The sequence below is a fragment of the Sturnira hondurensis genome, unplaced genomic scaffold, assembly GCF_014824575.4.
Source record: "Sturnira hondurensis isolate 20B ecotype Veracruz unplaced genomic scaffold, ASM1482457v3 Scaffold0020579, whole genome shotgun sequence".
Taxonomy (NCBI): Eukaryota; Metazoa; Chordata; class Mammalia; order Chiroptera; family Phyllostomidae; genus Sturnira; species Sturnira hondurensis.
Window position 1 is genome coordinate 6,839,086 of NW_028093210.1, and position 16,826 is coordinate 6,855,911.

The window sequence follows — 16,826 nt, forward strand, 5'->3', positions numbered from 1 at the left end:
CTTCTGGTGACCTCAGGAGCACCTTGGCTTGGGGATGCATTGCTCCAATCTCTGCCTCCTTCCCCACTTGGCCTTCCCCTCTGCGGATCTTCTCTCCTATGTCTGTCTTCACCTCTTCTTGTGAGGATACTTGTCATTGGATTTAGGGCCCCCCTAGAGAATACAGGAGAATCCCATCTAAAGACCCTTTACTTAATTATTTCTGCAAAGACCCCTTTTCAAATAAGGCCACATTCACTTGTACTTTCTTTAAGAAGCCACCATTTGATGCACTATAGTTATTAAATATATTTCAGAGAACTGATGTAAGAATTCAGTCAGTTCATTGGGCCTAGCACAGTGTCTGGCATGTTGTAAGCAATTAATCACACTGAGTATCATTGGAAAAAACACTAATTGAGCATTTTGTATGCATCCTGTCATGAAGCCTGACAATAAGCTCATGGACAGGGTACCATAAGCTCCATCTTATAAGGAGCGGCTTTCAGAGCAGTGCAGTTCTGCTGCATTATGCTTCCTCCTATTGTCTTTGATGGCCTATTCCTTCATCCAAGTATTGTTCTCCCTCAGATGTAGTCACCAGGCTTCCCAGACACTGCTTTCATGGTGAGCATTCTTAATTTCCTCTCCAGGACACTTTACCAGCCACACTGGGGTGAGTCAAGATTCTGCCCATCTCACTTTAAAACTCCCTTGTTTGTATTGTTTCTCACATGCAGCTAGAGAAGGGGGAGAGAAGAGAAACTTTTAAAAAGTTTAATGGCATTGCCACAGCGCTCGCGGCAATCTGAATTCTGTCATGCATTTTTCATCCAGCCTCAGGAGAGGAAGCACAGAAAACTTTCCCCTCTGTGTGAAAGTCAGATGAGCCTCATGGAGCCCTGCTCCCAGCAGCCCTTTACGGGAGAATATTGATTTCATTAAGCTCATAATGGCAGGTTTTACAACAGAGCTCTGTGGAACCTAGAGGGACCTCTCTTGAATCTCAGCACCCAGCCTAGAAAAGGTGAAATGATATTGCCTCCACTGCCTGTGAATTCTAGTGGGCTATTAAACACAAGGGCCTGAGAGATAGAGGTCCCATTGGGGAAGGTGGGAGATTTATTCTAAAACCCTAAATGTGACAGGAAAATAACACAGAAGCCCCAGGTTTAAGTCCCAGCTATATGCCTTTTGCTAGCTATGTGTTTTCAGCCAGTTGTTTAACTTCTCTGAGCCTCAGTTATACCATTTGTGAAATGGGAATAGCTTGTCTCACTGATATCATTGATAAATTGTGAAGATTAAATGGGTTGCTGGATAAGAGAATAACCTAAAACACAAATGTTGAATAATTTTTTATGCCTCTCCTATGTTTCATTTCCCTCAGTCTTTTCATATTTTCTCATCTATAAAATGAGGGAGTTGGACTCTGCACTACCTCTGAGTATCACCCATGATTTTACTGGTCTGGAAAATATAAGAACATCCTTACTTCTTTACTCTCTGTTTGCCCAGAAATAAAAGCCCCAGGGCGTGGATGAGGGAGGCTCACCCTGCTCTCCTCCTTCTTCCTCTGTCTTCTAGGGGCTCCAGAGCTCTCTATTTCTTATTTCCCACCCCAACAAAGCAAAAAGATTTCTCAAATGTCTGTGAAGCAGACATTTTCTGAGGACTTCTCCATGCCCACCTCAAATACAAAGGAAAGGAAGATAAGACCATACCAAACCATCACATCAAATCAAATTATGAAGCACTGTTAATGTGAAAAACAGAAAATATTATAGTAGGAAAAATCACCAAGTACTGAAACATTCTGTAAGGCTTCCTAGAGAAAAAAAATCTAAGATTGTGTAAAAATGGTAACTAATTAATTAAGCTTTCATTTGCTGGGTACTTACTATAAGGGATGTGGTGATTAAAAAAAAAGTCCCTGATATTATGCAGTTTACATTCTGGTGGAAGAGAGGAAAAAACACAATAATAGAATAAGATCATTTCATATAGGGATAAGAAAATCAAATATTATCATGTACCATCTAAAAGTAGCAGGTGGGGTGAGGGGAGTTATATTGCACTGGGTAGGATCTTTTTCATGAGACCTAATGACCAGAAGGATCATTCATGCAAAAACTTTAAAAAGGATGTCCCCCAAGAGAGCAGTATGTTCAAAGGTCCTAACGTAAGAAGTAGCGAGTGGCAACACTGAAAGTAGGGCTGGAACAGGGGGAAAAAGAGGGAGTGTGTACAGGGAAATGCAGAAAGTTGACATTCATTGGAGAAGGAGCCAGAAGATCCTTGACTTCTTAGCTCCCTACTGCTGCTAACTCCCCAGTCCCTTTAGAAGTTCCCCTTAATGATCTTCCCCAAAAGACCAAATTAGCGATCTAGATCAAGAGCACAAATAAGGTAAAAAAAGTGGTACTTGCCTTAAACAACCTTATAATCTAGATGGAAAACCAGCTTTTAACAAAGAGGAGGAGATATAACAACTGATGACAGCATATAATATAACCCATTCCACATGTAACAGGTTTTTCGAGGGCCTAAAGTGTGTGTTCTTCTACTAACTCATTTAAATATAACAACCATCCTGGAGGTGAGTAGTGATTGTTTCAACATTTTGCAATTAGAGAAAGAGGGGAGATGATCTGACTGGTCTGGATTCAGATGTCAGAATAAGGACTTGAACTTGGATCTCTTTGCTGCCCCACACTAAGCATTGAAGAACAAGATGGCTCAGAGGTATAGTAGAGGGAGTGAGAAATGTGAGCCAGAACAGGTGGAAGGTGGCTTTTAAACTGAGATTCAGCTAGACATTTATTGGGTGCCTATTGTTTGCCAGGCACTTCAAAGACTGCTTTTATCTCTAGGTCAAAGAGTTTAATTTCCCCAAAAGTTCTGGGTGCAAGAATTATTCTCCCCATCTTAGAATGTGAGAACCCTCACCTAGTACAAGAAAAGCAGAGTCTAGGTTTAAACCTTAAAAATAGCATTCTTCCCACTGCCTCTCACTGCTTTTATGAGAATAAAAGATGTGCTTCCTCTCAGAACACCTGGATGGCTTCCCAGAGCTGATAAATGTGGGATAAAGATACCATCTCTGCCTTCTGGCTCTAGGAAAAGATAGTGAGTGACGCCCAGTCATGGTATCTTGGGGCCCCTGGTAAGACAAGCTGTTTAACAGAAGCCCCGTTCCCCTCCCTGTCCCCTCTGCCCTCTGCAGATAGAAGAAGGGAGATGGGAGAGAAAAAGGGCCTCTCCTTTTGCAAACCTGAGCCAGAAGCATCTCACCACAAAACAACCCAGACTCATCAAAGGTAAGGACAAAAGACAGGTTGCATCCAGCACCTCCGTCTGTGTGTTGGTTTTCTATAAAGCAAAACAGCTGCTAAGGAATGACAGGACTTATTGAAATAAATTTCAACATGTATAATCAATTATATGGCCCTGTCCCAAAACCACAGCTTAATTTAAGAACAATTTCAACAGGAGCCAAAGAAGCGGGTTTCCAGCTCCCTTTCATTTCTTCCTACCAGAACTTTCCCACGTCTTTCCCATCTCTCAGTAAAAACAAAAATGATCCCTCAGGAAGGGTATGATTTTTTCCTTCTTCTTCTTCTTTTTTAAATGTTCCCCCAAATCCAGCAGATCACACAGCTGTTGTTTGACCTTCAGGCATGCGGTCGAGCAGTTGAATTTGCTCCAAAGGCCTTTCCTGACAGAAGGTCTTAAAATAAAGCCCGTAGGTTTTTCTCTGCACAAGCCTCCTGTCATCTCTGGCTTAGTGGACGGTGTAAGGACATGCATCTAAACAGGTGGAGACCCTGGCCTGACTCTGTGCCGCTTGCCTTCCAGTCCCTCCACTGCAGACTTGAAATGCCCATGTACTTCATTATTTTTTTAATTTTATTTTACTGTGAGAACAACACGAGATCTACCCTCTTAACACATTTTTAAGTGAACGATATATTGTTGTTGACTAGTAGTACAGTGTTGTGCAGCAGGTGTCTAGAGCTTATTCATCTTGTTCAACTGAAGCTTCATATCCATTGATTAGCAATGCTTCATTTCCTCCTCCCCTGGACCCGAGCAACCACCATAGCACTCTCTGAGTCTATGAATTTGACTATCTTAGATTCATCATATAAGTGGGATTATGCAGTGTTTGCCCTTCTGTGACTGGCTTATTTTACTTAACATGCTGTCCTCAGAGTTTACCCATGCTGTCATATATTGCCAAATTTCTCCTCTTTTCAAGGCTGAATAGTATTCCATTATACATATATATCACATTTTCCTAATCCGTTCATTCATCAGTGGACACTTAGGTTGCTTCTGTAGACACGTATCTCTGCACTATCACTGTCATTCTCTGGGGGTCACTGCTCCTGGGATGAGCCCAAGGTCTTCCCACCTAGAAACCTTTCAGATCCCTAGGAGCATAAACTCTAGGGAGAGAGGAAAAACACTGAAAAAAACCTTAATATTTTTCCTTTAAATAATCTAAAACAAATCAAAGTCAGTGAGACAAGATAGGAATAACCATGGTCATTTTAATGGTCACAAAAATGACCATTAAAATGAGTACTTATTAAGTTCTAGGCACTGCAATATGCAAATTGCATAGATTATCTCATTTTTATCCTCCCCAAATTGTTGTATTTAAGATTTTTCATGGTCTGGTCTGCTCCACTCTCTTCCTTCTCACCTCTATTATTCCCCACAATCCAAACCACAAAATCTTGGCCACATGGGTCTTTTATCCTGGATATTGCAAGCTTATTCCCACCTCAGACTTCTTACCCACCTATTTTGCTCTTTCTGGAATTTTCCACCTCACCACCAACATCTTCACCAGGATCCCTTCTCTCACTCTCTCATCCCTGTGACTTCAGTATAAATTTCGGTTTGCATAGGACTACATACTCTTACTGTTTTCATTATGGTTTATCTGTATTTATTTACAAGACAGTGTCTGGTGGAAGTAACATGTGCTTGAGTGTGGCTGGTATGGTAATATGAGTGTAATAATCTATGGTTTTAATTTGAACATTTCACCTAAAATGGCATATGATGTGCTTGAGTGTGATATTGTTATGTTACAGTGTTACATGTTCATAATTTTGTAATAAAAGATTTTGTCATGAAAAAGGGGTGTTATTTGTGCTGGATCCTGTATACTATCATTTTGCAGAGTGTTTTTTGGTTCTGCTTTGCATATAAGATGTTTATTTTCTTATTTGCCTGCTTTTCCAGTATGTGGGCATGTGTGTTTTATCTGGTTCTCCTACTAAATAAACAATTCCAGAGCAGGGACTGTATTTGGTTTCTTTATCAGACTATGTAGGTTCAAATCCTGCCTATTTCATATCCTAAATACATGATCTTGGGCCCCTGTTTCCTCTTCCATAAAATGCAGTAATAATGGCACCTACCTCAGGGGTCTGTGTAAAGATTAAATGAATTCTCAAGTGAAAATTTCGTGCAAAGTAAGTGCTTTATAAGTGTTTGTCATTGTTGTTGCTGCATTTATGACTATTTCTTCTTCGTCCCAGCCCCTGGCCTGGTATCTGGCACACAGTAGTTACTCAGTAGACATCTGTTGCAGAATTCTATTATTTTGTACATATTATCTTACTGGAAATTGCAGTAAAGTGTAACTTTCTTAAGTGGCATTAGTGGCAATGATAAAAATGACCAATGCAAACTATTATAACCACAGAATAATTGCTTCTCAGGGAGTTGGCTTCAATGAATAGATAAGAATGACCTGTAATTCCCTTGCCTTTCTCCTTTTGTATGGGAAAGAATGAATCCCAGGTGCTTCAGAATAATTTGTTCTCTTAAATAGTGTAAACATCACGGGGACCATCTGTGTGCATTATTGATTTTCCCATTTAGTCTGTTCTTTTTAGACGGTGCACAGAAGACTTGAGCTGAAAAATCTTTAACTCCCAAAGTAAAGGAATCTAAGTGAATATGGCCCATCAAACCCTTTCTGGGCCTACATTAGCCAGCCATGCTGACCGGCTTCAGAGATGGCTTTGTGGTTCACCAGATGGAAGATGCTTTCTTATCTGAGTGACAAATGTGACAAGGAAGTGACAGTCTCTCGCAGAGTATAGTTCTAATGTCTTATTCCTCGGCATAAATCCAGTCTCCATGATTTGCTAGCTATATAATCTTTGGTGAATTACTGAGTCCCTCTGTGCCCTCAGTTTTCTCGTCTAAAAACGGGGGATAATCATGGTTTCTACTTTATAGGGTAGGTATGTATGCATGGAAAGTTCACTTTTATCATTTCTAAAACAAATAAATTTAGTAACAACATAATCTACTGGGATAGATAGAAAAAACAGAAAGCTTCTCAAAAAGTTCTAACTACTACACTAACACATACTTACTAGATATATGTCTTTGGGCAAGTTATTCAGCATTGCTGAATAGGATAGTTCATTTTCCAGTAATATCTGCTAGGGAGAGTTGTCAGGAGAATTAAATACAACATACATAAACACTGACTGGCATAGATCAGCAGATTGAGCTCAGGCCTGTGAACCAAAGGGTCGCCAGATTGATTCCCAGTCCCAGCACACGCCTGGGTTGCAGGCCAGGTACCCAGTAGGGGGCACATGAGAAGCAACCACACATTGATGTTTCTCTCCCTCTCTTTCTCGCTCCTTCCCTTCTCTCTAAAATTGAATTTAATTTTTTTTAAAAAAAACAACATATATAAAAGTACATGGCAAAGTCACACTAATTGGGAGTGATCAACAGTCATAACAGGAAGTTATGTGACATGAATGGATGCACATCCAAGCTTTCATCCCATTTCTGCCCCTGTAGTGAGGTTAAGAGAAAGCCAGACTTTCTGAGGTTGGCAAAGAGCAGTGGGAAGGCTGCACAGGTTTTGGAGAGTGTGAGGAGCCCATGGAAAAAAGTAAAGGGTGCAGTTTAGCTGGAGCACAGTAGCTGGGATTGGTGGGAGAAAATACTGCCAAGGAAGATCAAGGATGGTACACTTATGGATACTTGCTGGGGAGGCCACCACAGGTAAGGAAATGGAGGTACAGGCAGGCTAAGGATCCCATGGCCACACAGGTTGCAAAAGTCAGAACCTACATCACTGCTTCCATTATGGAGCTCCAGCCATATTGCCTTTTTTTCTGTGCCTGTAGAGCATCACTTTTACTCCTACCACAGGGCCTTTGCACATGCTGTCTCCACCACCTGGAACACTTCTTCACATCTTGCACACACTTTGCTTAAACTTTGTCAACTTTGGCACCACCTCCTCAAGGATGTGAGCTCCCAACCAAATCCAGTCTCCTATTACACATACTCAAAGCCACAGCCCCCTTATGATAGTACTCCTCATAGATACAACTTTATTTATATTTATCTGTGTGATTATCTCATATGATATGTCTCCACCACCAGACTGTAAGCTCTTGGAGGCTTGGACCCTGCTAGTTCTCAGCATAGTATCTGGCCCATAAAATGTATTTAATACATATGTAAAGAATGAGCAGGTAAAGAAATAAATAAAGAAATGAGTGAGTGAATGAATGTTACATTGCTAATCACATGCACAGTTACAGCACCTGTGCATGTGATTAGGAAAAAGAAACCAGAAATTAGGACAATGGACCCACCATCAAGATCTCCCCTCTTTGCCAGTGCTCAGCACATGAGCTGGGGACACTATGGGTTGATTCCTGAAACTCTAGGAGATTGTGCTGGACAACACCAGGGCATGAAGGAAATGTTTCACACCTTCCTCCTCTGGGAAAAGAGAGTTGGTGGGGTAGAGGGCAAGGGGAAGGGGGAGTCACAAACAATTTCTTCTTTAATTAGAGCGCTGTCGGCTTTAGTTAGCCTGGGTGTTCGTTCCCTTGTGTGTGTCAGGAAATTTGGAACTGACCCCAAGCTTGTGAAATAATTAGTACAATAGTGCCGATCTAGCCACTTCTGAAAAGAGTAATTTACTCCCAGCATAGCCTCCTGGCAGAGCCCCTCATTAATCAAACCAGGCTGCGTACATCAGAGCAGGTCCCCTTTTCACCATGGCATCCATCATGCAGCCGTTAGAAGCCACAGAAGCCTGAGCCAATATACTGCCTTTGTTGGGCTGAGCCTACCTCCCATCATCACCAGCTGCCTGGAGCAAACGGGAGCACAGCAGCCAGCACTGGGGTAGAAGGGCAGCACCCTTGCCCCTCTGAGTTTATGGAAACCTCACCTGTACACAGCCCAAAGATGGTTATCAGTCTTCACCACCTCCTCAGTGAGATGTCCTCTTTGAGTGCCAGAAACAAAAAGCCTACCTGGCTTTATTGATCACTCTTTATCGCGTTCCCTCCTACTGCCTGTGTCTTCTAGAAATTATCTTGTCTGTTTGTTTATTTACCCCTGATTTTCTGTCTGTATCTGCAAAGGGCATAATCACTAAGAGAAGAACTTTGCCGTATTTGCTATTTTAGCTCCTGAGCTTAGCACGGTGTAGGACATGAAGAAAGAGTTTAATAAATCATTTTTGAATGAATGAATGACTGTCTCAGATCTCCTAGCACTCTTAGCTAAACATGCCTTTCCATCCCAAGAGTAGCCACAGCCCTCTCTCTAAAATATTGTTGACCCTCATAACAACCTACCTTGTTAGTGGATTTATTTGTTTATCCTTCTCAGTTTCTCTATTTAATTGGTAATTTCTGGTATTAGTTATCTATTGCTGTGTAACAAGTTATGCTAACCATGGAGGCGTTAAACCATAGACATTTATTATCTCAGATGTTCTGTGGGTCAGGATTCTGGGTATGACCCCACTGGGTGCTGTGTTGAAATCCCTGATAAGACTGCAAAGTGTCAGCCAGGGCTGGGGCCTCATCTGATAGCTCATCTGGCGAATGATCTGCTTCCAAATGCACTCTGGGGTTGTTGTCAGCACTCAGTTCCTGGAGAGCTATTGGATCTAGGGCCTCAGTTCCTTGCCACAAGCACCTCTCTAACTGGCATAATGCTTCAACAAAGCATGCAAACCTAGAGGGCAATAGAAAGGGCCTTCTAGCAAAACAGAAGTTAAAATTTATCATAACCTTAGGGAAGCGACATCCCCTCAACATTGTCACATTTTACTGGTTAAAAGCAAGTGACTGACTAGAATTAGTGGGGGTGATCACTTTGTAAGGAATAAAAAGGCTGAGTTACTATATCATACACCTGAAACTAATATAACCCACATAATATTGTATATTAACTATACTTCAATCAAAAAATAAACTTAAGAAAAGAAAGTACACAGAAATGAAGAAAATGGGCCACACTTATATCAGATTAATGATGTTCAGTTATGTTGCGAATGTGGGCAACTTTAATTTTTTTATTGTATTCCCTTTTTAGAGAAAGGGGAAGGGAGGGAAAAGGAGACAGAGAGAACAATCAATTGCTTGGTTGACTCTATCATGCCCCCAGTTGGGGACCTGGCCTCCAACCCAAGCATGTGCCCAGACCAGGAATCGAACTGGAGATCTTTCAGTTAGCAGGCTGGTGCTCAACCTACTGAGCCATACCAGCCAGAGTGCAACTTTAATTTTGTTTAGCACTATCTGCCAAAATAAACTTTATTCCCTATAACTTAAAATGTGTATATATAAAAAACACTTTATTATGTACAGTTAATTCTATTGCACTGACTGCAATAAAGTTGATTTTGAAATTTTTAAAAAATTAAATAAAAAATGGTAAAAGCTAGTAACCCAAGAGGAGATTACACAAGGCCACAACTCCCAGGAGGCAAGGATCATTGGGGTCATCCTAGAGTTTTCCTAGGATAAAATAATAAAGATATATGCACAAAAATGTTCATTACTTACTATTTACAAAAGACCTATGCTGGAAATAATCTAACTGTCTCTCAATAAGGAAATAGTTGAAGGTAAATTGTAGAACTTTTATTATAATAGAATGTCATCCTTTGAAGTGAAAAGGAGGCAATAAATGGGAACTGCACTTTGATCTAAATTATATAAGCATTTAAATATAGAAAACTAAAATAAAAATAAACTTAATGGTAAGATATTTCCAATCCAGGCATCCTAAACATGTATATTTTTTCTTTGAATATTTATCAAAATGTTAGAGCCAGTGGGGTTCCACCAAGAAGAGGTTTGAGCCCCTTGCCCCAACTGGAAACACCTCTCACCATTAAGTTTACACAATTCCTCCACTTTTGATTGTGTTAACAGCCCAATTGGGATTTAGAATGTATTCGTTGCTGTCTATTCTTATTATTTAATTGGTCAAATAAAATGAGAACTTCATAAATTACATAGATTTGCTTTAACAGTGAAATAATTCCACTTGGTTTTTAGTTTGTTTTGGGGTTTTTTTCAGACTTTATTTATTCATTTTTAGAGAGGGGAAGGGAGGGAGAAAGAGAGAGAGAGAAACATCAGTGTGTGGTTGCCTCTCATGTGCCCCCCACTGGGAACCTGGCCTGCAACCCAGGCATGTGCCCTGACTGGGAATCCATCCAGCAACACTTTAATTCACAGGCTGGGGCACAATCCACTGAACCACACCAGCCAGGGCTCCATTTGGTTTTTGATTGGATGATTGTTTTTCCTTTGTTGCATTCTGGCTTCTTCCAAGAATCAATTTAATTTTTCCTCCTATGCCCTCTCCCTCAGCTTTCAATGTCCTTCCAGTATAACCAGGTGCTTGGTGACCACAACTGTGACTTATTTCTTCTTTTATCTTCCTGCTGTCTAGCACAGAGTTTGGCACAAGGTGATGAGAAAAGTTGAAACCTGCTTTGTTTCCATCATATTGAAACTTCACCCTGTGAATTTTTAACTCCATTTTTCCATAACAAAGTTATAACTAAAGTTTACATTTTTAACCAAAACCCAGTAGATGCCTACCATGAAAATGTATTTTTCTTTATTTTTTAATTAAATGAGGATTTTACAGTATCTATCTCAAATGGGAAAAGGGAGGATAGTACACAAATTAATAATCATCTATTGTTCATTGTGTCTTATATGATGTATTTATGCACTTCCTCTCATTTAATCCTCTCAAAGTCCCCAAGATACAACTATTGAAATACCCCCACTTTAAGAGTAATTAAGAGGATGCCAAAACACTCAAAATCAAGGTTGGCTCTGAGAAATATGAGAATTATGACTGTCATACACAAGGGACCTATTGAATTCAATGGGGAAACTCAGAGTTCAGTTTTATTTTCAGTTATGAATCCAAGAGAGAAGTGTTGCATCTTGTATAATTATGATCTGTCTTGATGGTATTGGACAAGTTATTTTAACCAAGAGGTTAACAAGACCACCTTCCTTAATCACTCTTTTCTTTAAGGATACTGAAAATAAATGGTAATCCTCTCCTGAAGTAAAAAGAGGAAAGCTAAAGGAGAAAAGAAAAATGAAAAGAGAGAAAGAAAAAGAAAAGAACAGAAAAAAGGGCCCTGACTGGTATGGCTCAGTCGGTTGGGCATTGTCTCACAAAGCAAAAAAGGTCACCAGTTTGATTCCCCATCAGAGCATAAGCCTAGGATGCAGGCCTGGTCTGGGGTAGGGGACACTACAAGAGGCAACTGACTGATGTTCCTTTCATGTCAGTGTTTCTCTTTCTCCCTCCTTTCCCCTCTCTCTAAAAATAAATATGGAAAGTGAAGTTTGGAGTGATTAAGCAACTTAGCCAAGGATAATCAGATGATAAGGGCAGAACTTGAACTTTATTTCAGACCCCAAGGCCCAAGTCATCACGTTAGCATCACTTTAATAGTGAGAGAAATAATTGCATTTTATGAAAAGAAAATCTGTTCTATGACTGAAATGCTACCTTCAATATTAAGTTCACCTTAAATAAGCCAGTTGGTGAAAGACAAATACCATATGACCTCATTTATAACTGAAATCTAATGAACAAAATAAACTAATGAGAAAAATAGAACCAGAGACATAGAAGCATGGAAAAAACTAATGGCTGTAGGAGGGAAGGTTGTGGAGGAGGTGGGGATGGTAGAAGGAGGTGGAAGGGACTAGTCAAAGAACACATGAATGACCCATGGATATGGGCAACAGGGTGGGAAATGACTGTGGTACTGGGGCATGGACCTGGTGGAGGGGGTCAAAGGGGAAAAATGGGACAACTGTGATAGAATAAACAATAAAAAATAAAATGTATAATTTTAAAAATGAACAAAAGAATAAAAGATTGCATCCAGATATTTATCATCAAAGTTAAACATCCCTTAAATTAAAAGATAACTTAAAAATTTTTAAATATATTAAGTTCACCTTAGATGTGTTAAGACTAGGATTTCTCACCCTAGGCATTACTGATATTTGGGGCTGGATAATTCTCTATGGTGGAGAGCTATCCTGTGAATTGTAGGAAATTTAGCATCATCCCAAGCCTCTACCCACTAGATGCCAGTAACACACCCTCCCCCAGCTGTAACAAACAAAATTGTCTTCAGACATTGTCAAATGTCCCTGGCGTTAGGTGAGGTGGGAGGCAAAATCACTCCCAGCTGAGAGCCACTGGCTTAAAAAGAAGAAAAATGGTTTCTGTACAGTTGAGCATAAGTGAATTTAAAAGTCTAGGGGCTTCTAGTCATCATGCTGATGTAGGCAGACATTGCTTGCACGACTGTATCAAAATTACAACTAAAATATAGAATAACCATCACTCAAGAATATCAGAAATCGAGTTGAATGGAGATCTGACACCTACAGAACTGAAGAAACCACATCTATCCAGTTTCTTCTGCTTCCTTCCACCATCCCCACCACCTCCACAACTTTCCCTCCTACAGCCATCAGTCTTTTCCATGTTTCTGTGCCTCTGGTTCTATTTTTCTCATTAGTTTATTTTGTTCATTACATTCCAGGAGGGGTGTGGACACAAAATGAGCTGTCCCCACACATATGTGGACAAAAATACAGGAGGGATATGTCTGAAGTGAGAAATCCCAGACCCACACCAGGCTACCCAGATCAGGGTGCCACTGCAGGAAGATAAGTCCCCATGACTCCCTGCTGCAGAAACCAGTAGCAATTGAGTTGGTGGAGGAGGCTACTAGAGCCCTAGGCAGTTCCTTTTGGGGAACCCACACATAGACTTACCTACTCAGACTCACTCCCTCTGAGCTCCAGCACTGGGGTGGCAGCTTAAAGAGCACCAGTTGTATATATGAAGAGACTGAAGTGTCTGGTATCAGGGTGAGCAAAGGCCATTGTCCCTTTGCTGAGCAGTTCTCCCAACAGAGCTGGCAGGCTGGTGCCATATGTGAGACTCCATCAACTTGCCTAACACTGTGTGACCCACCTTGAAGATTTACAGAGGCTGTATCCCACCCAACTTACAAGCCCACTCTAGCTGCATTTCCACAAAAACAGCTTGTCTTGACTCCTAAATTCTATCAAACAAGCAACAGCTGGCTTCAGTGAGCCCTTAACAGCAGCCAGATTAGTCACAGCTTGGCTTCACCTGGGAATCCCCAAGCCCAACACAAGTAGCAGCCATCTCAAATTGCTTCACAGCTCAGGCAGAGTGCCCTGAGTGAGACAGGGTGGGGGGGCTGACCTTAACCTGTACCATCCCAGAAACCACAGGGCCAATGCACCCAGGAGGCAGCTATAGACATCATCAGAGCACCACCACCCTGCCCCTCCACAGCTGATCCTCCATGGAGGGTGGAGATTGGAAGTCAGTGGTCACAGCCAGTACTTGCAGCTGACTAGCCTAGGTAAATCCCTCCCATTGATGTGTCAACAGCAACCAAGGCTCAACTATAAGAGGGGTGCACTGAGCCCACACAAAGGGTGTACCTCAAGTACCCAGTTTAGGTGATAGGAAAGGCCCTGGACCACTGGACCCTACAGGACCACTGGACCACTGGACCCTAGGCCACTGGACCCTACAGGACACCTACTATGTTGGGCCACACTACCAAGACACGGGGTCAAAGCAGCTCTACCTAATACATAGAAACAAACACATGGAGGCTGCCAAAATGAGGAGACAAAGAGACATGGCCCAAACTGGAAGAACAGATCAAAACTCTCGGAAAAAAAGCTAAATGAAATGGTGATAAGCAATTTATCAGATGCAGAGTTCAAAACACTGTTTATAAGGATGCTCAAGGAACTTAGTGAGGACCTCAGCAGCATAAAAATGACCCAATCAGAAACAAAGAATACACTAATTGAAATAAAGAACAATGTACAGGGAAACAACAGTGGAATAGATGAAGCCGGGAATCAAATCAATGATTTGGAACATAAGGAAGCCATGAACAACCATGCAGAACAATAAGAAGGAAAAAAATCCCCCCAAAATGAGGATAGTATGAACAACCTCTGGGACAACTTTAAGATGTCCAACAATTGCCTCAGGGGTGCCAGCAGGAAAAGAGAAAGAGCAAGAAATTAGAAATCTATGTGAAAAAATAGTGAAAGAAAACTTTCTTAATTTAATGAAGTAAATAGACATGCAAGTCCAGGAAGTGCAGAGTGTCCCAAACAAGATGGATGCAAAGAGGCCCACTCCAAGACACATCATTATTAAAAGGACAAAGGTTAAAGATAAACAGAGACTCTTAAAAGCAAGAGAAAAGATGTTAGTTACAGGGGGGTTGCTAGATGGGAGTGGAGAGGGACAGAATGGGTGAAGAAGTGGGGGATTAAGAGGTACAAATAGGTAGTTACAGAATAGCCACAGAGATTTAAAGTACAGTATAGAGTAGCCAAAGAGTTTATATGCATGACCCATGGACATGAACAATAGTGAGAGAATTGCCCAAGGGAGTAGGGGGTGCTGGGTGGAGGAGGAAAAACAGGGGAAAATCAGGACAACTGTAATAGCATAATCAATAAAATACAACTTTAAAAAATTGAGCAAAAATTTAAAGAAACATAATTGACTATACCAGAACATTTATAGAGTATTTAGATAAAGCTTCTGGCTATAACTTAATAATTGGTCCAGTTTTAGTTAAAGAGGAGAACTCTAATTTGGGCCAACATTATCTGGTGTTCATCATTATTTTTATAAGTGCCCAAAATGGAAGGGACCCATTCAGGATGACCATAGACATTGAAGTCAGGTTTGAACCTCAGCCCAGCTACTTGGTAGTTTGTAACCTTGAGAAAATCACATTAACTCTTGTAATTAACTCTTTAAATGAGGAACCTGAGCTTCCTCATCTAAAATGAAAATAATGGTACCTGTCAGAATCTGTGGTGTGTGTGACTTTTCAACAAGACCATATGGGGAAAGTGCTTCACGTAGTAAGTTCTCAATAAATGTTATCATGCCCTCCATCTCATTCCCTTTCTACTCCCTCCTTGGACTGTGAAATACGTTCTTGACCCTGACTTGGTAGCAGTGCACTTATACTCAATGAATAGTCTACCAATGGAATAACTTAACTCTGCTGACAGCTACAGCATGGCAGCCTAGTAACTATCAGTGGGTGCTCCATCCAATGTGTTGACAAATTTGCTGAACGTTGTAAGCCTATTTGATGGTATATTGTTTGTTTACATTGTGGTTGGCACTTGGCACACATGCATTCATTTAACCATCACAACAACCCAGTGATGAAGGTACAATTGCTATTCCCACTTTGCAAATTAAGAAACCAGGGTTTAAGGAACTTGAATAATTTATTCAAGACCATAAGGATAGCAAAAATGGTGCCTGGCACACAAAAGGCACTCAAAATACTGGTGAAGTGAGGCTGAGAATTATACACAGGCAGTTCAACTCCAGAGCCCATGCTCATAATCATTTCACTACACTGCCCCCTGCTCAGTAAGAAATCCCCCAAGGGATTTGTTATACTGTCATCTTTCTTATTAAAGTAGCTATTTCTTTACAGTCACAGAAGTCTTCCCTCAAGGTGGCCCTTGCCCTGTCTTCATCATTGTTGATTGACTATCTATGGTCATCTCTTCAATGACAAATCCTTTATTGTTATCCAGGATGTACTGATAACAGCCCTGGTGTTTCCTGAGTTTTATTGTCTCTCCTCCTTCCTTTTCACTGTACAATCTAATTGTCTGTTTCCCAAAACCTTTTTAGAAACTCACCTTTCTAAAAAGCACTATCAGAGACGCTGTCAATCAACAGGAGACACAACAGAATTTGAAAGATGGTAGAAAAGATGTCCTGGATTCAAGGTGGGGTGTACAGTCAAGAGCTGAATCATCTCAAGTTAAAGGGGAAAACACACCTGTGTGGTCTCCCCATTCCCTCTCCTTTGGAATTCCTCTCTCTATTTCTAAGCTGACCAATTAACATCTGCATATTACCAGGTAAATAAAACTTTGATGGAAGCAGAGCTACCCAATTAAGGGCTCCAGGTGAAAAGAAGGTGATAAAATGCTTCATTTCAGCAGGAGTGTCTTTATGGAAATGCCAAAATTTGTTCACTAGTTGCATGCAAATGAGATGTGTAGGCACCATAGTTACATCACCTGGCCATTTTGCTTCAGTGCAGAAGCTTATGGGTCTTTGGTCTGTGGACACTTCGAGGAAAGGATCTCCTTTAGTCCCAAAACCAAGAGGGTGCAACACCAGCAGGGTAAGCTTAGCTTAGCCTCAGAGCCTGCAAACTGTTCATTATAAACCCCAAACTGTCACATCACTCCCCTAATGAGGGTGTACATCTTTGGCAGCCTTAGGACAGTAGTAACTTATTTCATGACACATTCTGGGAGTTTTATGTGCCGGCTCCATTAAAAAAAAAAGCACTGTTTCCATAGCAATGAGGGGTCTTTTGGACAGCCCTGTTGTGACAATGAGAGTCCCTGCGT